Consider the following 22,286-nt stretch of genomic DNA (forward strand, 5'->3'; position numbering starts at 1 on the left):
GTCTAACCAATTGAATTTGCAAATCCGTAATTGTTTGTTTAGTTCAATAAATAGTGGTAACATTGCATAGTTTATCATGTCTTAGTGGTTGATTATGTTGTGGAGAATGCACAATCTAACTTAAATAAATCCTCGTAGGAATTTATTGGTTAGAATTGGTTCTTTCCAACTCTTAATATTGTTGATAAACTAAGTTTTAAAAACGTTCACAACGTTGTTTATTGATTAGAGAATTAGTCAATGGGTGTTCCTTGACTAACGACAATGTAAGCAAAGGTGAAGTTGGACTAATGACCATAACCAATTTATCTATTATAAATGATGTTATCTTTGTATCTAAGATCAACATAGAATCAAGTATGATCTTGTATTTAACTAGAAATCTTTCTTCTCATATTTATTTCTCTTTTATATTTTGTTTTCTAGATTTAGACTTTAAACAAAATCCCCTTCTTTTATTTTTATTTTTATTTGAAGGAATTAATTTAAAACCATATATGTGGATTCGAACCTACTCACTATTTTCACAAGTTTTTAGTAGGATAATATTTTTTTTATGGACTCAACACCCATAATGTATATTTTCATAATCATAAAGATATTGTAATAAATCCATTAATTTGAAGACAAATACAACCCAATATGTGTGTATATATATATTGTTTTTGGAGGGAAACCTAAAGTATAGTTGAAGAGGGCATATGAAGAAAAGGAGAGGGAGAGAGGAGTGAAGAGACAAGAACAAGTTGGTGGGGGAGTGGTCCAGAAATGATCACATGTGTGAGAGTAATGAAATTTAGGCAGACAATACAGACGCAGACACAGACAAAGCTTCTTCTATCACTCTTTTGATCACTCCATAAACTAATGGAATTCCAGCAGAGAATATGATGTCCTTCCACAGTCACTCCCCCCATTCATCATCCCCCTTCTTTATTTTAATCTTAATTGTGGGCCTAATCCTCTAATTAATTACATAAATGTTTTGGAATATATACAGAGATGATGAGATGCCAATTCTCATGGGAGTTTTATTTATAGTTGAGATAATAATGACAAGTTTCACATGAGTTGGGGTTGGGGATGGCCAGATTAAGAGCCTCTAATCTTTGTGGAGGATCATAATCTTATTGTTTAATATACATATTACTTTCTGGATCTACTTTATCTATCACTTTGCCACTGTAACTTCATTTATTTTAAAACATCATCTTCTTTTTTAAATACAAATAAAACTATCCAAGTTGTTAGTAATGGCAATTTTCTGCAGTTAAAATTTAATAAATTTGTTAAAATACTAAAAATAAGTCAGTCGCTTCTTTTCCCAAAACTTTTTATGCTTAATAATCTACCAATTTGAAGAAAACAGAGCAGATAATAAACAAAAACATTAACACGTTGGGACCGGTTTAGTGATGAAAGGACATATATATATATATATATATATAATATCATGAGATGAATCGGCTCCCTTAATTGATCATCAACAAACATATGTTTCCTTCAACAGGGCGTCAAGTTGGACCACAAGCAAGCACCTATGCTGTCATCACAGTCAACTGATAGATATTTCAACTCACAAGTATCACAAAACTTACATAAACCACAAGAATAGAGGTCGTACAGCAGCAGAAAGCAATGGCCTTCTTTGCTTACAGACCTCTCCCGACCCTACCGATGAATCCAAAAGTCGTAGGAGCAAATCAGCATGTAAATACAAGGACGACCAACATTTAATTTAATTTTTGAGCGTCGGTGATCTAGTGAAACCTGTACAAAGCTCAAATACCAGAGAGATGATGCATTACAAGTACTTCAAACTGATTCTTGTGAGGCCACCCTGCCCCACGGGACAAACCATTACAATCTAACAACAAAGCTCTTCACTGAAAGAAATAAAGGAAAAACTGAAAAGGGGGGGGAGGAGAGGAAAAGAAGCAATACAGAACACTTGATGACAACTCCAGATTTTTTACAAGAGTGTGGGGCTGCTACTGTAATAGATGGGAGAAATAGGAGCAAGCATGATAGCCCAATTTCTCAGAACTTCACATGCGTTGCCAACTTTCCAGCTTTGTCACATGGAGCAGCCTCACAAGTTAATACTTTGATCATCTTCTGGTCCCTCACGACTCCAATATTCCTCCCAGCTCTTTGGCATGCGTTTCCAACTTCTACCTCTTTGAGTAGCTGGGAGTTTTCTGATCCTAGGAGCTTATTTTGGTGATGTCTCGGTTTGATCGGTTGTATTTCATGTGACTTTTAACAAGTTGGCCAGCTGAAATGGCAGACATTAGAGAGAGCTCTCCTGCCAAGACTGAACCGGCAACGATGGTGGCCAGGAGCCGGGCATTCGATCCTGGAGACTCTTTGCTTGCGCCCTTTACACCGAGCAGGCTGAGGCAGGCAGATTGTGATGCCAATTGAGTTCCACCGCCAACAGTTCCAACCTAGAATGGGAGGAGACGTGCTTCAGGTTGATATAGAATTATGTCATATGAATTGAGATAAAGATCTGTACATCATGCTGTTTGTCTGAACCCGTGGAAGAATTAAATAATTAACTTCCACAAGTTCCTATTACAGCACAGACAATAACCTGAAAACAGGATGAAGTAAATCTTGTTTTACTGAAAACCCGTGTCACCATTTAATGACTTGACCATTTGGCAAAAAGCATATTGTTAACTACATGCAGATAGATCGGATCTTAAATACCTCAATGGACGGCATGGTCACAGAAATATGAAGATCCTTCCCATCATTGACAGCCTCCATCATGGTAATACAGTGGGAACTTTCTATATTTTGGGCTGGATCCTGCCCAGTAGCTATAAAAATTGCAGAGACAATATTTGCAGCGTGTGCGTTGAACCCACCGAGAGCACCAGCAACAGCAGAGCCAGCGAGATTCTTGAGCATGTTAAGCTCCACAAGGGCAGGTACACTAGTTTTCAATACCTTTGACACCACGTCTCCAGTAATGACTGCCTCACAGACAACTGATTTTCCACGCCCTTCAATCCAATTGATTGCAGCAGGTTTCTTATCAGAACAGTAGTTTCCTGCACCAAGTAAGACAAATAAGTTCAGCATAATATAAAAATGTTGATCTCAAACTCAATGGTCCCCTAAAAAGGGAATTGTTGCACCTGGCATTAGAAGTAAAGAATTACTACCTAAGCAATCAAAATAGCGAAAATGAACTAGAATGCGACAATATTGGTTGTATCAGAAGTCATTAAAGCATGGATAATATTTCTTAATAAGACAAGCTGCAGCAACAAATACAATTGGTCGCCGCAACTAACAAATAATATGGAAACAAGTTAGATTTTGAATTCTATGCAGAAAAGCCGGCGCTGATCAGATGTGGGTGGATAGGTGCATGTCAAGAGGATGGAAACCTACAACGATTGGGCAATTCCGTGACTCAGGAGATACATAATAACTGCACCTATTACGCGAGTAAATAATCCCAAAATATTAATAGTAGTTAGAGGTGGGTGAAATAGCACTCACCAGAAATGCCAATGACATCCATATCAGGAAAATCATTCTGAAGAAAATCCAAAACATTTTGAACACCCTTGGAAACCATGTTCATCCCCATGGCATCACCGGTGCTACAGCTAAATCTAATGTACAGATTTTTCCCAGCAATAGCACATTGAATACCTTGGAGTCTTGCAAATCTGCTGGACCTGTAAAACAAACATAAATAACAAAGATGTTATTACCATAAGAACCTTATATCAAATCTTCAATACTATGCATGATCAAAACAAATGAATAAACATGCTTTGGAAGGTAAGAACAGTTATTAGCTCAAGCAAATTTAAACAAGAGCCATAAATTATTTCTAAATGGAAAATAACAAAGCTTCGTGCCAATCGAACACAAAATACTATAATATACAATATATACATATATATATCTCAAAAGGAAAATAGGGTTAAGTGCATATATATCCATGAGAAAATCCGTTCCTGAAAAAGATTTCAGTTTTCATCGTTAATCCACTTTTCATGAAATGGAAGTCAAAGCTTCATGCAAGATCAAAAACCAATCAGCGTCAGGATAGCTCAAATCGTAACAAACTAAAGGACAATAATTTGACATGCATATGTAGTAGAACCGGCGATTCAAGCACTCGAACTCCGACTGCACTCAATTCTCAAATAATTAAAAAAAGAAAACAGTAGCAAATCATGTTCAGTCCAAATTTAAGAACCTTCAAATAAAAAAGAAAATTTGCTTACTTGTTGAAAACGAGAGACAACGTGTCGAAATTGAGAGGATCCTCCAAGAAGAATTTCAACTCCGTTGCCCTCTTCGCCGACGAAAATCTCACCACCGGAGCTCTGGTCATCGCATCTCGAAGAAGAACGCAAGTGGCACCCCCAGATGAATAGATTGCCTTGCAACCCCTGTTCGTGCTTGCCACCAAGCACCCTTCCGTGGTTGCCATAGGAACCGAGTATTCACATCCATTCAGCAACAATGGCCCCGCTATCCCTACCGGAATCTGCACATATCCCACCGGCATCTCGCAGCATTGCCCCAAAATAGTGTCATAATCAAAACCCTCCAAAGGCAACCCCTCAACGGACCTTCCGGTCAGCCGCTGCACTGCCTCGCGACGAATTTTCGCCGCTCTAAAGCAGTCCCCGAGCTTCGATTCGAGAGAGTAGGAGGGGATTTTGCCAGAAACAACACAGTTAACGAGTTCCTCATCGTCCACCGGAAGGTCCATTGGGGGCTTCGCCTTGGCACCCACCACCGGCGGCAAAGAGCAATGGATATTGCGATCTTCGTGGAGAATGAAGCGCTGGTGTTCCTCATCACTTTCGGGCTTGGAAATGAAGGATTGGACGAAATCGATGCCGAAGAATCCAAGGAGGTAGATGAAGGATGCTATGAGAGAGATGATTCTGAGGACATGAAGCGGAGTTGCGGATCTTGTCGCGCCACCTGTGGAGAAGGAAATAAGCCACCGAGAAGAAAAGGGTGAAGAAAATGCCGTTGGTTAGGTAAAGAGGGAGAGGGAGAGCATCGGAGGCTTTAGGGGAGGAAGAATCAGGATCTCCAGGTGCGGGAGAAGGAGGACGAGGAGGTTGGGTAGTGAGAGAAGGCTTGGGGGGCCTCCGGCGGATGTCCATAGCGTAGGGGAGAGAGAAATGGGGCAAGAATGGGAGTGGTGGAGGAGAGGAGAAGAAGAAGAGGAGAGGAGCAGGGGCGTGTGTTGCGTTTGGGGAAGGGGGCGGAGGAGCGATGGTTTCGGGGGGTTGGTTTCTTTATAGTGGAGAGGAGAAGAGAGCATCCAATATGTGCTGGCATTTCCTTGTTTCTTTCCTCCCTACTCCTCCTATTGCCTTTGCCTTTCCCCCTTCCACTACATTTTTTTTTTAAAAAAAAAATTAAAATACTCTAATCATCATAATTATTATTTGAAAAAAAAAAATAATATTTTTCATCCCATAACATAAAAAATATTTTTAATTTTAATTATAGAATTATTATTTTGTTCTCATAACTTTCAAAAAATAGTACCTTCTGTTAAATATTTAATGAAAAATGTTGCGTGACCGTTAAGTATATGGGACCAAAAGTAAGAATACTCTAACCAATATAATTGACAATGTATAGACCCTAATGCACACGCTGTCATTTTTTATCAAAAGATCTAATAGAAAATTCCTTAACTGCCCTTTAATGCACAGGTTTTCGCGGGGGACACGACTACTATGTCTAGGTGCTCAGGAGAAACTTAGCAGTGTGATTCTGGATGGGCAATGGAGCTGGACTATCAAACCGCGGCACCTGGAGTACTTAGAAATCTTACAGACACTACCTACGATCCATGGAGGGAGTGACTCCATTATCTGGCGTTGTAAGGATGGTATACCCACTGTAGCGTCTATTTTTCGTTGTCTGGACCCACCTGAACCCAAGGTAGGTTGGTATTCACTACTTTCGGGTTCTTTGAAAATTCTGAGACACAACTTCATCCTTTGGCTCGCAATCCTCGAGAAACTTTCCACAGCCGACATAAGCGCCTGTATATTGTGTGATGAAGGAGCGATCGAAACACATAACCATTTGTTTTTCAGGTGTCGGTATTCTCGACGTTACTTAATAGTGTTGAACCGGTCTGTACGATTTCGTCGGCCAAATTGCAACTGATTAAGGGATATTACTTGGGCAGCAGCAAAATAGAGAGGGAAACACATTATAAACGTGGATATCGAACGCTACTGGCTTCTTGTGTCTACCATATATAGCAGGGATGGAACCTACGGAGATTTGAGCAGACGGATTGGACGGCTGGCTAACTAGCCTTCCTTATTCTAGAGGATGTTCGGCAGAGGATTCTTAGTGCTTCATTATCTCCCTCTTTTAATTCTTATGCGCTTTATCGAATATGGCATATCCCTTGGCTTGTCGAGGGAGAACCCACAATTTGAACATTGTTGTACTGTACGACTGTATCCTTTACTCAATAAAAATTACATTTACAAAAAAAAATGAAAATTTATTATCCAATGGAATCAAAAATAGAAATACCATAAGTGGTGTGGAACAAAAATTTTAATAGACCCTATTCTCTTCCTAATTTCCAAAAAAGCCCCTCGAATAATTTGTTACATCTCTCAAACTTGGAAATACTAATCCACTGCCATTAATTTTGGATTCATACTCATCCTTTATCTCTATTAAGTAACTGGCTGTATGGCATATACTTGATGCACGTGGACAAAAAATTTAAAAATAGAAATAATTAAATATTATCTATTAAAAAAATTTGTTGTAAGAAAAATGGTAATCCAAAAAATATTTATAATAAAATATAAATAATTTTTAAAGAAATAATTTGAAGTAGGAAAAAAAATATATTAACTAAAAATAAATAACCATCTAAAAAAATAATTTTTACCACCGGTAGAGAATTGCCGAAGTTAATGGGTTGGGAAAAAAAAGATTAAAAAAAAGGAGACACTAAAAGAATAATATCTTAATATATAATATAGATTATTGATATTTGATATATATATATGTTTATAAAATAAAACCAACTTTTGTTTGATAATTTTTCATAATTTTAATATTTGCTATTTTTTCAATTATATATATATTAAAAAATAATTATTTAATTATAAAATTAAAAATTAATTATGCATATACACGTGAATACAAGGTAGTCTTTCATTTTCTGGGGCGGAAGCGTGGGCCATGTGTAAGAGTACATCTATTCCGGTAAGAAATTTTCATAAATTCTACGTTTTTCTAATTCTTATTTGACTTCATCCACGCCGAGTTTTGATGAAAAATGTAGGATTTGGACACGATTTTATTATGACTAGTGCAATTAATATTGTCGTATTATTACTTTAATCGATAAATTTAATTATATTTATTGTCTCGTGTGACAAAACAATGATCTTATATAAAGGGGTGGAAAATAGTATCTTTTTTTTTTACAATTACAAGATTCCGACCACCAAATTTTCAAAATTTACTGACATATACAAAAATTAGGATTTTTCTTGGGGACTTTTACCGACATGAAATTGTAGTAAAATCAACGGCCAACTAAGATATTTTTTCATTTTTTCTTGCCACATGAGACCTTATGTGGAAAAATAATTTGCCCACGTAATAAATGACATGGATAAAAAAGAGAAAATAATTTTTTATTGAGTTTTTCTTTTATACTGGATATCTTTATTTATCTTTTTTTTTGTCACAAAACAAACTTTGAATATATATTTTGTACTAGTTGTCACGACATGATGTTCATACATGCATATAATAAATAATTTTACTTACACAATAAAAAAATATAATACATAAAACTATAAAAAATAAAATTAATATTTTATAGATAATTATAAATTAAAAAATTAATATGTGTATAATAATTTTTTTAAAACAAAAATACCACCCTCCCCCATATCCATCCCCGTTGACCCTTTAAAATGGGCAACTGCGACACTGACCAGTAGAGGGGCCGAACGCGCCCCTCCTCCGCACAGTTGAGCGACGTCACCCAACTGTGTTAGGGCGAGGCTGTTCGCCCACCCTCTACTGGGGGCAGGCGTCGCCCCCTTCCATGGGGTTGGGGAGAGAAGGCTGGTGATTTTAATTTTTTTTTATAATAATATACATAGTATCAATCTAATTTTTTTTTTGCATATCAGTACTTATATGGTAAGTTATTTTTAAAATATGCCCAGTCAACTTTTCTCCTCATTTAAAAGGCTTTACATTTGTACAAAATAAATAAATTTAGGCTACTAAATTAGGGTGGCCGTAGTCCGATAATTGTCAAAAAAAAAAAATATATGGGTACGATTTGCCAACCATGTTATATTTATATAGAGTCTTTATTTTGCCACCCTCCGTAATATACGAAACAGTAAATACATTGAGCATTTATTGATATTGAGTACTGGACAAATATATATATACATAATACATATATATATAAGTAGAACATAAATCCGACTTTCAATTGTCTAAATTTTTCTAGTAAAAAGAAAAATAATTGTCTAAATTTTAAATTTTAAGAATTTCTACAAATGCTAAGAGGTATATAAAATTAAATATATTTTTTCTAGGGCGGTAATTGGACTCGAATCCGACAGAACCCATCCCGGACCTACTCCTGATAGGATGGATCCAGATCCAAAAAAATTACAAGGCGGGTAGCCTTAGGACCCAGTCGGGTCCGGGTCGGGTCTCGGGTCCTTAAGGACCTGCCCTGAAACCCGTCACGATTTAATTATTTAATATAATATATATATATATATGTATTATGTTACTTTATTTGATAGAATAAATACTAATAAAATATTATATCATTTTATTTATTTATTGTTAGGTATTTATTCTATAATTGATAAATTAAAACATTGTCCCACAATACTTAATAAGGACGAACATGAAGAAGTTGTTAGTAATGTATAATAGTTATAAATTATTTAGATTGATTTTATGAATAATTTATTTATACTTGAGAATTTATTTTTTTTTATTTGAATATTGAGTTAGGCCATGAACAATTTTATTTATAATTGATATCTTAAATTTTTATATATATATATATATAATAAAAAAATTAAAATAATCAGGTCTACCGAGTTAAACCCGCCCTAATGCATTTTGTACCAGGCCAGGGCGGGCCTCAAAATTAATCGGGGCGAGGCGGGTCCCCGATCCTTCCCGGAGTTGGTGGAGCGGGTTTGTTGCCACCCCTAATTAATTTTTCCTAATTGACAACCACTTTTTTTTATTTTAATTTTTTACAGAGAAAATGTATGATTTCACCGATGAAATCTAACTTAATTGGTAAAATTGAGACTCCATAACTTTAAAATATGAGTTCGAACTTTACTAACGTATGAGAATATTGTTCTATTTTGATAGTGAATGTTGTTCTACTTTTATATTAGTTACTTGATATGGATAAATAATATATAATTATTATAATTATTAATTATTATTATATATAAATATTTATTATTAATAATTATAATAAATAATAATTGATCGTTTTCATTTAAAAAAAAACGTGTGATTTCAAGACAGTTACCGTGACTATCAAATGTTCTATTGCTTAATTAATTTGGAGCTTTGGATAGAAAGATATTTTTCGAAAAATAAAATCTGATTTCGGATATACTAAAATTAGATTTAAAAATAAGGGTAAATTACAGCAATCTCTCTGAAATTTTCTATAATTACTAATACCTCTGATATTTGATGAAATTGTGTAATTTTTGGATGGATGAATGTATGAAAATTGACAATTTTATCCTTACTGTATTTGCTTTTTTTTAAATGAAAAATTATAAAAGAAATGGAACGGGGTGGTTGGAAAATTTTGAAAAATTATCCACTTAGTCCTTTAAAAAAATTAAGAAATAAATAAAAATTATAGTTCGTAGTCCACAAGGATATTTTGGTCAGTTCACCACAAACAATGGATGAAAACTAACGGAGACTCATAAATTAAGCTAATTGTTAGACGGCCGTTAAAATTAAGGGGTATTGATAATTTTTCAAACAATGAGGAGATATCTGTAATTATACCAAACGTGATACTCTGATATATTTTCAGCCAAAAATCACTTGATTAAAAAATAAAAAATATGAAAAAGATGGATCTTATTTAATATGACTGTTACGTAACATGAAAATGTTATAGGCAGTACAATTAGGGCAAATTTATTTAAATAATGCAGAAAAAAAAATTACAGATTTGATGCGATTTTGCAAACTTTAAAATTCTGAGCGGCACCGCGGTGACACAGAAATTTAAAAAAATATATATATATAATATGCCACCGCGGTCGCTGACCGTAGTGACCGCGGTGGCTGAATAAAATATTAAAAAAAAAAAAACAAGTGAAGAACCGCTATCTGAGATAGCGGTTCTTCACCAAAACCGAAAAAAAAAATTTGCGGTCAAACTGCAGCCTGCAATTGCAGGCTGCAGGTGCTGAGCCACCGCATTCACGCAGTGCGGTGGCTCAGCAATAATGCATTCACATGCATGTACTCACATTGCAGCTCACACTATTTTAAGTGTGAGCTGCAATGTGAAATTTCACTCCACAGCAAAGCAAAGTAGCTGCCTACATTGTTTTCATCTTCCTCTTCCTCTCGGCAAAATTCTCCTTCATCTTCCTCTCGGCAAAATCCTCCTTCTTCATCTTCCTCTTCTCGACAATTTTTTTTGTTCTTCCTCTCAGTTAATTTTGAAAAATATTTAAAATCAGTATGTCTAATTTTGGCCCTATCGATACCAGTATTCTGTACGGGCAATTAAATCATCGGTCTGAGGATGTATTCGAAAATCCGGATACAACATTATCCGTACGACGTGGTGATATAGCCTTTTTTCGTGTCCTCCAACTAGCACCATGTCATATACGTGTTTTGCAAGTACTCCAAAATATGGAGTTTCTTGGTGTCTTGCAGTGTGGGCATGTTGAAATTGACACCCACTTAATTACTGCATTAGTAGAGAGATGGCGCCCCGAGACACACACATTTCATTTTACGGTGGGCGAAGCAACCGTGACACTGCAGGATATCGCGATCATCTGGGCACTCCCGGTGGAAGGTAATCTTATTACCGGGGTAGATAGAAGGTATAATACCCAACATTGCAAAATTATTGTCATCAACAGTTGGGTTTTATTCCAAACGAAGATGCTTTTAGATGGTCGAGAATAAAACTGATAGTGTTATATGAGTATTTATTAGAAAATACATGTGATGATGATAGCCCATTTGAGGCTGTGCTACAGGAGGCACGGATATGTGCCATGTGCATTTTTGGTGGAGTGTTGTGCCCTGATGCTACGGGGAACACCATGTCATTATTATATTTACGGCATATGGAAAATATTCACGAGGAATATACCTCAAATTGGGGTTCAGCTGTGTTAGCTTATCTGTACCGGGAGTTATGTACAGCATCACAAAGAGGGAAAACTAATATTGGCGATGCCATGCAATTATTGCAGATATGGGCATGGTCTCGCATAATAACACTTGCACCCATTCCCTCGAGTGAAGCTTAATCTCTAGTGCCGACCATTATTGACCCTGACAATATTCTGCCTAGCCCTCCATATGCTGCACGGTATGGACATTTTTATTTATTTATATAGTTATAAAAAATTTTGATTTCACTAACTTTTCTTAATTTTGATTTTAGGTGGTCGTATCATATATCCCGTACTCATACGACGCACAATGCTCTACGCATAATAAGGAACGTATTGGACTGTATGTAGTTAAATGAGGTATATTATTGTGATTTATTTTTTACTTTTAGTAATATAATTGATGCATTTGTTACAAGTATATTGATTGGTGTTATATGGTATTGTAGTTTATTTGGACTCCGTATAATAATATTGCCGTCGAGCTTGAGGCATTGCCCTATTATGCAATGCGCACAACGTGGAATATACGATGTCCATTGATCAATTATTCACTGGTGGAGATGCATCACCCGGAGAGGGTTCTTTGCCAATTTGGCTATGTGCAAGACATCCCCCAAAATCCATTAATCAGTGAACGTCGTTTACACACAATAGATAGGCGGGGACGTCAGGACATGGACTGGGCAACGTTTCACGCGGACTACATTGCGAAATGGAACGATGTGCAATCAATGGTGGTGGAAGGACCCATTATTGAAGGTGGTCGTGATACTGTTCCTGACTATATGAACTGGTATCATCAAATTACTCGGGTCCAAATTTCACAAAACATATTGTCTACGAACACGCCGGGTTATCGACCGACTGACACCCGTGATTGGAAATATGTGGTAAGCACCTTCTAATTTTTTTTATGTTCATTTATTTTAGCCAGTTGATTCTGCTTATAATTTGATTTTGTTTAACAGTATAATAGAATGGAGCAGCTAGTGATTGATTGTGAAAATTCCGGAGATGATCAGCAGTCATTAAGAGATACTCGAGCGCGAGCGCGTACGATCGGACGTGAAATTATGAACTTTTCTAGTTCACGGAGCGCGTACGATCGGACGTGAAATTATGAACTTTTCTAGTTCACGGTATCCAAGCGTTCGAGTTAGACCGGCAGACACAGCTCGTAGCAACGCATTCACAGAGGCTGGTCCGTCGAGCGTACATGCCGAGGCCGGGCCATCTACTAGTCGCACAGAGGCTGGTCCATCGAGCTTTTACCCGAAAACAGGTCCATCGACTGCTTACACTCCATATGCTCCATATCTGCCATCATTTGACGGTACATTTACACATAATTTTAACCTGAAAATTCGAAGACAACATGATGCATCACCCGTTCCATTCGAAGACACCGATGTGAACACACCCGGTGACCAAAGAGATGATAATCCTCCCCGAAGGCACAAAAGACGTCCACGTGGCACTGGAGGGCATTATTAGCTTTGTATAAAGCACATATAAACTGAGATGTCTATAAAATTTATTTTCAATTTTCAATTTGTGTAAAGCATATGTAAAGTATGATTATTATATATAAAATGTGATTATTATATATATATACGTATGTATATTCAATTAAATATAAAGTATGACTATTATATATAAAATATGATTATTATATATATATGCGTATGTATATTCAATTTGCTGTAGTTAGAATACCCGTTCTCCAACCACCATCATGTGCCGACGTCCATTGAGCCTTGTCAATTCTCCCCAGCCAGTCATACGCTTCTTCGTTCAATGATTTGATCTCTTCCATTATTCTATCAAATTTTCTAGGATTGTCTTCGGCCCCTGCTCTCCAGCACATATCCTTCAACTGGATGTTCTTGAATTTTGTGTTAAAATTTGAGCAGATATGCCGTAAACAAAATCGATGTACTCCGCGGGGAAATTTGAATGCGGGCACATAATTTATAACATTGATTAAACCAGCATGCCTGTCTGAAATCAAACAAACTCGATCATCCTCTGACGGCAACAAATATTTGGAAAGCATTTGGAGGAACCAACGCCATGACTCAAGCGATTCTTCGTCTATGAGTGCAAACGCTAACGGCAGCACCTGCTGATTTGCATCTAAAGTTACTGCTACCAGCATTTTATGTTTGTACTTCGTGTACAAATGTGTTCTATCCACGCTTATAACGTTACGACAATAACGATATCCCTTAATACATGGTCTGAAAGCCCAGAAAACATAATTCAACATGTACCTTTCCGGGGTGTCTGTTTCCAAATGCAACCACTCAACAACTGCCCCAAGATTCCATTTTTTCAATACCGCCATATATTTGGGCAACTTTTGAACAGAACTCTCCCATGTGCCATACACCTATTCTCTAGCGGCTTTTAAAGCATGCCAGGCCTTATGATATGGGACTTCAAATCGAAATTTATCTTTCACAATCTGCTGGACATGTTTTATATCACAAGATGGGTCTTGACGAACCATACCCAGCAGATGTGTTGCGATCATACTCTTTTCTATGTTACCATGGTCAACAGAAATTTCATTCATCAGACATGTATGTGGTCCGACGTACCTGGTAACTTTAAATAATCCCATATTTGATTTGAAAATGGCCCTTAGCATCCAACAGCACCCAGTCTGTGCATCATATTTGCAAGAGACTTTCCATAAGTTTTTCTTGCTCTCCACCATCTGGTATTCTCGTCTTGCAAACCGAACCGAATAATCTTGCACACTTCCTTTTAAATGGTCCTTACTTTTAAACAGCATCCCATTGGCGAGCTCCCCAGTGTTAGAGTCATAAAAATTACCCCACCTACCAGTAGGGAAATCAATCGAGTCAGCAGGGACTTCTGGATGTGTTGTGCTAAAAAATGGAATGACCGGATATAGGGTCATTCGGTCAGGCACGGCAGGCATGTTCAAGTCAAATTGCTCTTGTGCATTCTCACCAAGAACATCCATCATAACAGGTATACTTACGTCACCATCATTGTCATTATTCTATTCAATCTGGTCTTCTAGATCGACCTCATCTGGTTCTGAGTCAGCTTGCTCAGTGTTCAACAAACTATCAGCTTCGAACTCGGCATCTTCATCATTGCATTCAGATGAGTCTGCATAATCCGATGGACATGCATAACCCGATGAACCTGAATATGCAGCCGGACCTGAATATGATGATGGGCCTGCATACGACGATGGACCTGCATATGATGATGGGCCTGCATAGGACGATGGACCTGCATATGATGATGGGCCTACAAACGATGATGGACCTGCATAATCTTCATTAATACCAAACCGCCCCATTTCTTGAGTTACTACTGGTAAGCTCGGCAAATCTTGGGTTATCATAGACATATACGTTCCCCAATCACCAACAGCTGAGTCATCGGGTACAGCTTCTTGCTGAACTTTTTCCGCTTCGACAAAAATATCAATCGACACATATCCATTCACCGGATTTAAAAAAAATTTCATATCACGATCCTTTTTAATTGCCAACAATATCTCATTCCTTTGGCCAAAATTAAATGTTATGTATTTAAAAAATATATTCAGTTTAACATTATTCCTATTCATATCAATTTCATCATACAAAATTAACTCTAACTCAGCAAATGTAGTACTACGAGAAATCTGCATGAATCCAAGTGGAGGATGATCATAACTTACAGAACCATTCGAATTGATTTGTTGACCTCCAAAATATATAATAATATCAATGGTATTTTGCTCCGCCATATCTTCAAAACAAAATAATATACACATCAATAAAAAAAATTTCTAATATAAGAAGATATTTAAAAAGAACAAATAACACAAGAATTTAATAAATAACTTACTAAACGACTTTTCAATTGTAAATCTTCAAATAAAAAGTGAACAAATTTGAGAAGAATTGCGAGGTATGGTGGAGTATGAAATTTTCGCTGACTGCTCTTGAGAGTGTAAGGGATAAGAAATGAATGTTGAATTTTTTGAAGTTGCCGTTCGATTTTTCAATGTGAATGACTGAGGGAATGGAGTGTGATATATATAGTTAAAAAAACCGCGATAAACAACCGCGGTGTCACAGACAATAACGCAGAAAAATTATTTATCACCGCGCTATCTTAGCGCGGTGTCAGCGAGACTGGAAAAGTATAGCAGAAAAGTAGTCACCGCGCTATCTTAGCGCGGTGTCAGGTACTGGAAAAAAAACGTGAATAATGAGCCACCGCGGTGGCTCATTCTTTATTTTTTTTTTTAAATATTATATGCCACCGCGGTGGCATATTAAAAAATTATTTTTTTTTTAAAATATTATATGCCACCGCGGTGGCATATTAAAAAATTATTTTTTTTAATAATTCTGTGTCACCGCGGTGAGCTACCGCGGTGACACAGAAAATATTAATTTTTTTTTATTGCCACCGCGGTGGCTTATTAAAATATTTTTTTATAGGAAAATCATTTTTTTTTTTTAATTTTAAATGGCACCGCGGTGAAATACCGTGGTGCCGCTCAGAATTTTAAAATTTTCAAAATCACACCAAATCTCTAATTTTTTTTTTCTGCATTATTTAAATAAATTTGCCTACAATTAGTTAACATCACACTTTATGCTATTTGAGCCTAAGATTCGTGCATCAAATTCATACCATATAAGTATACAATATTTTGATAATTGTCATGTAAACTCCATTTTTCCAAAAAAAATGAGGCACGTATCAACTATATTTTTTCTAGTAGTTAACTCGGTACACTTTTCTTTCGCTCAGGCTTGTTTGAATGAGCAAACAAACCAAACCTTTCTGACCCGGGCTAAGGCAACATGACAGAAAAAGCGAAAACAGTCAGAGTGTCCCTCTCACATTAATTGAGATCCTATTCCATTCCTTCTCTTTTCTATGGCATTTTTCCTTTCTTCCTTTAAAGAGTAAGATGAATATTTAATCTAATCTATACCCTCATGTCCAATCCTTTTCGGTTCATGTTGGAATTTTTTCTTCTAAAGGCTGATTTTGAAAGATGGGAGTCGACAGGCGCGGAAAAAGGGCATTTGGGGTAGATGGAAAGGATTTGGTCGATGACACCTAATCACGGTTTTCAATCAGATAAAGCATGAAGTCTCACGTTGGCTAACCTTCTAACTCCTTATTAAATGGAAGCGATAGTCTTTTCGATTGATCTTAGCCTACTTTTCAATACAATATAGATACTTTTCTAGGGCCTTCTAGTTCGACATTCTATCTCCATGGGTGCTTTGGAAATCTAAAACATTTGTTTTCATTCCCCAAATGGGTGGATTCTCTGGGCCAGCCGATATCTTTTCATTCAGATCAAGAGAGAAAGTAAACATTTTTCACCATAAACCACCTCTACCTTACGTACGAGGCTCCCCCTTCCTCGTTTGAAAGGGAATGGCTAGCATAAATGAAAGGATTGGTGGAGGTTTTCAATCCGTCGATTGACTCTGCCAAACAATTGCTTATTTATATAAAATGTTGTATATGATGATGCTCCGGTAATCCAGTCTTTCGATATGGTTAGATTTGTTTTATGGGCCTCTGATCATCCTAGACTAAGGGAGACTTTAATCAAGCTTTTTTACTCCATAGGGAAATTAAAAGCCTCCGAAAGAGGAGGCGAGAACTTATTCGAAAAAGAAGCTCGAAGCTAACATCTTAAAGAGAAAAAGGAGTTCGCACCCGACTATTCCAGACTTTAGGAGGGAATGGAGTAAATCATTACCAATGGCACGCTATGCGCCTAAGTCTGAAAAGAAAGTGCAAGCTTTCTTATGCCGAAACCTAAATGTTAAGTCAGTAACACTTCCAAATGCCACTTCTTCCCATCGCATCCGTCTTCAGGACGATCTAGTCCCAGGTTTTCATTTCTCAATGAGCGAAAGATTTGTCCAATTATAATATTAATTTCAATTGTCAACAATTAATATATATTATTTATTAATATCAAACTATATAATTAATTAATATTTTCTATTATAATAAACAATAATTCTAGATTCACAGTGGGACGAGCTCGGCTAACCAACTTAGGATCGGACTAAACTAATGAAAAAATAGACTGGTTTATTGAAGGCCCATTTGAGACCAGGCTGGTCCTGGACGGGTCCTAGAAATCAATACCAGGGACCAACCTAGCCCAGTGGCCCAAGACCACCTGGTCCAGTATCAGGCCTGTTGGACTTTTTTTTTATTTTTTTAAGTTCATTATATATTTTTAACTATTATTTTCTATATATAAATTTTTGCGTGATTTGATTTATTATTTAGTTATTTTAAAAAGATAATTATAAATTTAAGCAATTGTTTATAAGAAAATCTTAATATCATAAAAAAAATAAAAAAATTAAATAAGCACATTCGGTTCTAATGCAAGCCTAGGCTTGGTTCGGGTCTCAACTAGTCCGGTCCATAAGCTGGGCCTGGATTTTAAAATGGACCTAATTGGGCCCACTTAGAGGACCAGAACCGCCCCAAGACCAACTAGGAACAGTAGTGGATCGATTTTGGATCAGACTTTTTCATTCTTCTGGGCCGACCCAACCCACTATACACCTTGACCAATAATTACTATTAAAATATAGGATATATTAAAACGAGATATTTTTCATAATTACAAACATCTCCTAATTATTTAAAAAAATATAAATACTCCTCTAGAGTTAACGATTGTCTAACTAATACCTTCCTATAATAGGCTGGCACGATAGGTTATTTGTTAGATGAGGGTTAATATCATGGGGGGTATTTGTAATTTTTCAAACAATGAGGGACAAATCTCAGTAAAGCTTCTTGTAATTTATCCTAAAATATTCTAATATTCACACATTGATGAGACTTGGACCAATAATTAAAATGTCATGGAGTCTCAATTCACCAACTAAATTATACTTCTCGTATCCATTGTTCAATTATTTATGTGAATTCTTGTAATTTATTTATTACTGTTAGTTATATTAATGTACCGATAGAATAGAATTATTGCGTAGTGTATCAAGATAAATTATTGTAATTTATTTATTTTTATTAATAATGAAAAAATGGTAGTTAGATTATTGCGTAATAGGTGTAACATAGTAACACGTATAGGAGCTAAGTGTAGTGTAAATTGTGAGAACGCAAAATTCCAATAAATTTGTTTCAGCAACTTCTACGGACAATGCTATGCCACATGACCCAGTCCCCCCCTACAATTATAGTTTTATTTAGAACAGAAATTTTAAATTAATATAATAAATATTTTGTGTGTGTGTGTGTGTGTTTTTCGTAATCTTAATTTTTAAAAAAATAATTAAGAATGAATTAGTTTTGTGTCGTTGAGTTAACAAGAAAGTACAGTTTTTAAAAAACTGAGAAAATATTTTTTTTTATATTTACATGTTCAGATAAATACAAAAGTTAATTATTCTAAACGTTCGTTCGGCATTTTCAATTGATCAAGTCAAACTTGTGTTCTTACGTCGTTTAGTCATTTTTCGATTAATTACTTTTGAGATTAAATTTTATAAAAATCACATTTTTATCAAAAATCGTAATCTTTAATCCCATTGATCGCAATTGTTTTTCTTCTAGTTATTTTTTATGCCCTTGAGAAGATGTTTCAACAGTAATATTTTATACAGTAACATTTATATATTTATTAAATAAATACAAGATGTACTATTATTTTGTAAAAAAAAAAATACATATTACTTTTACTAGGCCTTGTTTTTTTTTCTTTTTTTTTATCCCTTTTTAATGTATTTTCTATTGTAAAATCAATTTTAAAAAAAAATAAATAATTGGGGGTTATGTAATGAATAGGATTGAATGTGATGATGGAGTTGATGTTGTTTCAAGCTAACAAGAGAGGCACTAATTGCGCCCCCAATTAATCAAACAGGGTCTTGTCAAATTCCATTCCCAAGCAAAGTCATGACAGTGTTTGGTTCTCCTTTATGGAATTTTTGTCTTTTCTGTTTTTGGGCATAGTTTGAAATTTAGCATATGTTATTTACCAAATTTGGGCTCTAATAATTTGTAAATTGGAAATAATATTTTGTGTGTGAAATTGAGAGGGGGAGTACCTGTTAGAAGGGTCAGTATATTTTGACGTTCAAGTCAGTAGTAGAAATGGAATGAAGAGCACTACGGTTATGAAAGAAATAATACGTATGAAATGTGTAGGAAAACGTGACCTTGCATATAACAAGTATGGAGAATATAGAGTGTTGTATACTTGATTTTTAGGGAAGGAATACAAATCATAAAGTAAGATTGGAAAGGGCAATATCTCCAATTTTCCCAATTTATGCTAATTGAGCTAGTAGATGCAACCAAGATTACAAGAACTTTATCCGTAGGTCTTCTCCATACGGTCGTTGATTCTTAAGAACAAGTTTTCCTATATTCACTTCGAAATAGGTGGATAGAACCTGAATAAGTCTTGGGGTAGTTAGAGTTTGTATGACTCGTTGACTTCCAGATGAGTTTATGGATTGGATGTAATGGGCCTCCAAGTGTGCAATCTCAGCTGAACTCGTAAGTCGGCCTACTGTCCTCGACTTTCAAGCACGTGATCCACAAGTGGACTCTTAAATTGGCCTGAACCTCGATTGGACCGCAAGAGCCTTTAGTCAAGTGGTCCACAGATAGACCTTCATCCTTTTGAAGTATTGTCTCCAATTAGACTCTTAGGTGTATCAAAGGCTGCTAGGGCCATTTGTGGGAACGGGGCCATGTGGCAAGTCCCACATTGTTTGCATACAAGAAGTTTGAGAGGATTATAAATCTCAATGCATCATTTCTCTCATTACTGAAATGTCTTTCGAAAACAATACTGTGAGGCTCATACAAATTCAAAATAAACAATTTATTACACAATAAAACACCAATTAAATCGCAAACCATGCTACACATTTTTATTAACTCTATTCATTTTTAATCCAATCCCAAATATTACAACCAACGACGAACTCAATTCAAAATGAAATCATATGCCGAATATCTTTACTAGAAATTGGCCATTATCTTCCAAATAAAGACATGTTCCCCTTTCTATAATGTTTTGAGTTGCCGGCCCGAGAAATCTCCCCTTCAAGATCTCCTTTGTAGCTACCCACTCATTTATAATTGCTGTTTTTTTTATTAATTAATCAAATATATATACACAAAAGCATCATTAAAGATTCAATATAATATATATAGATTTTATGGCGACATATGGTACGCGATTTCAAATGGATATTGCAAAATTGTGACAGCTTTCAGATGACTTTTCGATAATTGGGAAATGGTCGGAGAGTAGAATGGAACTAGAGGGTTTACATAAAAAATAAAAATAAAAATACATTTATATATATATATATTTGTTTTTGTTATGTTCAATAATGTTGTCTGTATTCATTCAAGAACTATATAATTTTATATAATGGTCTAAATAATTAATGGTATTTTAATTATACTCCCGATTATTAATACGAGGGTAATATTATAGAGAGATTTAATAGTGAAAAGGTGATTTCTACTATATATTTTATGAACCACATGAATGTTTTTTGCTTATTTAATTTATTACAAGCTTCATGATATTGTACATTTGGTGTCCAACTTGTGAATTTATATATACATATATATATATATATATATAACCATGTACAATCTTAATTTTAAATAATAAAAGTCAAGAGCAATGAATCAATTAAAGTGGAAAAATAAAAGTTATATACATGATGCGAGTATCATGAGAGTATATGCATATATATATATATATAATTGAACATTATTGATAATTTGATAAAGCAATTGGAAATCAACATGCTGCAAAAGTTTAAATGAAACAAGTTCTGCCTTTTTTTTACAAGGACGGACACATAATAGAACCGACTTAAACACATTTTTTACTGATGATGGCAGACTATAACTTGATTACAAGGAGTGGTTTTGGTTCAATTTTGCACAGTGATATTGAGGTTTTTGAAGAATGTATGTGTAATTTTTTAAAAAATATGGTGGTTTGTGTAAAGTTGATATTTTTGATGGGTGTATGTGTAATTTTTTTTAAAAAATATGAATATTTTGTGCAAATAGATTATAGGTCAGTAGTGTAAATGTAATTATTCTTAATTTATAAATAATTAATAGTAATACCTTGTGAAGAAGAAATACCAAATTATCTCCCTGTATTAATGAAACTAGAGCAATTTACCCCCATCAGGCGGTTTTTACTTTGCTTTTTTCTTTTTTTTTTCAATTGAGAGGTGGTTTAGGCACGGCAATGGGGGAAGGGGCGGGGGAAAGGAGGGGGTTTGGGCACGACGATGGGGGAAAGTGCTGGGGGAAGGAAGGGTTGATGATGGGAAGTTGGGGGAAGGGGTTTGCGCTCGGCAAGGGGGAGTGAAAGGGGTGGTGGTTTGGGTACGACAACAAGCGAAAAGGTCGGGGGAAGAGAGGAGAGAGACAATAGGACGTGGTTGGTTTTCAAGCGTGGAGGCGACAAGGGGCGACGTCTCGGCATGTGGATGGAGTGGTGATGCAGGATACGTCAGCGATGGGGTGAAGGACAACGACGTAGGTGGAGAATTGAGGTGGTGGACTAGAGCGCAAAAGGACATGGAGTGGCGATGGCCAGTTTTTGGGGGTGGGGGGAGGGAGGTGGTGTTTTGTTTTTTAAATACAAAAGTATATATTATAAAAAGTATTATATATTACATATAAAATAGTATTTTTACTCTTTAATAAAAATTTATATATGATGCGTCAAAAAATGCATATATCGAATAAATGATGTGGCTGCTCGGC

The 22,286-nt window shown here is 35.7% G+C and overlaps 1 pseudogene; it reads right to left on the bottom strand.

Annotated features, from left to right (window-relative positions):
• LOC105178297 lies at window positions 1,712-5,162 on the bottom strand (annotated as a pseudogene).

The sequence above is a fragment of the Sesamum indicum genome, linkage group LG2 (genome assembly GCF_000512975.1).
Source record: "Sesamum indicum cultivar Zhongzhi No. 13 linkage group LG2, S_indicum_v1.0, whole genome shotgun sequence".
NCBI lineage: Eukaryota > Viridiplantae > Streptophyta > Magnoliopsida > Lamiales > Pedaliaceae > Sesamum > Sesamum indicum.